Genomic DNA, 1,438 nt, shown 5'->3' with positions numbered 1-1,438 from the left:
AATTATAGTTACAAATCAAACTATAGTACATATGAATTCATTGATATAGAAAATTAATACTAATATTATCAAACTATAGTAGAAAGAGAATGGAGTGAGATTGATAAGAGATCCATCTTCACCTTCTTTGAAAGATGAAGGCATAGCAGGCCAAACAAACGCAGGTCTTTCCATTGGAACAATTGGAGGCCTTTCATTTGGATTTGGGTGACAACAAGCCAATCCAAGAATAAGCACAGTTTCAACTTATTCCAATGTTGATATCATCCTCTTCATCAACACATGTCCTTTTATCAACAACACTAACAATTTTCCCTTTTCCATAAAGCTCCCAAACCCAATACACAATACTATTTTTATAATCATCTTGTGCACACACATTTTTCTGGTCTTTTTCCACATAATTTCCAAAACAAGTAGATTAATTAAAGCTCTAGAATATCCCAAAGACTTTCATTGCAGTCATAAAATTTGCCATTCCACTTTTACTACAAATTCCCTTTACCCCCTACATTCTGTCTTATCCTATCATAAAATCTCTTCATCTCATCATTATTATACACTTTCAATTTTAAATGCAATTGAACCAAAATCTTATAAACAAATTGTCTAACTCCCAACAATGGATTGATCTCATCTTCGTTATAGACGGCCGCAATGCGCATCGCAACAAATACAATGACCGCAATCGCATCTCCGCGACCGCAAGTGCAATTTAAACCATGCCTATAGTGCTGTTCTGATCTATCAAGGTGGAACATGCTACTGTTTAGTTGCTGTTCGATAACAAAGGTTAATAAAAAGGTGAAGAGATTGAATTTGTAATCTACATTTTCAAACATCCTAAATCTTTCAGCAAGCACCATCAGATGTGAATCAATCCCTGTGAAAAGTTACCATTTATAACTTAATATTTGCTCTTCATGAAGTTGCTTACATCGAATCCACGATAATATACAGCCAACGAGACCTTTGACCAACAAGACAGTTTGGCCGAGTGGTCTAAGGCGCTGGAATCAGGCTCCAGTCCGAAAGGGCGTGGGTTCAAATCCCACAGCTGTCAACAATTTTTTTTATTATTTCTTATCTTATGTATGTTTTAGTTCTCGTTCAGCAACTTCAAGTATGCCTATAAATTATGCTATTATACTCTATTGCATATATCTTTTGTTATTTCTATAATCCGTATTATTTCCATCTAATTTTTATGTTATGCATGGGTTGCATTTAGATAGTTTCTCTTTTTATTTGTTCATGAGAAAATATGTTACTGAACTAAATGTAACTGATACATATAGTAAGTCATTTTGGTCAGAGTAGTTAGATATATATTTTGCTATATATTTTGCTCCAGAAATGCACTGCATCAAAGCTAACCCATGATGCTCCAATATCTACAGCTTCTGGTTTATCTGTTAGAAAATCAATGCAAATTGCA

At 34.1% G+C, this 1,438-nt stretch overlaps 1 non-coding gene across 1 annotated transcript; it reads left to right on the top strand.

Annotated features, from left to right (window-relative positions):
• The first annotated feature begins 983 nt into the window (after positions 1-983).
• TRNAL-CAG (transfer RNA leucine (anticodon CAG)) lies at positions 984-1,063 on the top strand. Its single transcript has one exon. It is a non-coding gene; the product is annotated as a tRNA-Leu (tRNA).
• The last annotated feature ends 375 nt before the right edge of the window (positions 1,064-1,438 follow it).

Source organism: Vicia villosa, unplaced genomic scaffold (assembly GCF_029867415.1).
Source record: "Vicia villosa cultivar HV-30 ecotype Madison, WI unplaced genomic scaffold, Vvil1.0 ctg.001376F_1_1, whole genome shotgun sequence".
NCBI lineage: Eukaryota > Viridiplantae > Streptophyta > Magnoliopsida > Fabales > Fabaceae > Vicia > Vicia villosa.
Note: the sequence above shows the minus strand (reverse complement) of the source record. Positions and strands in the feature narration are given on the sequence as shown.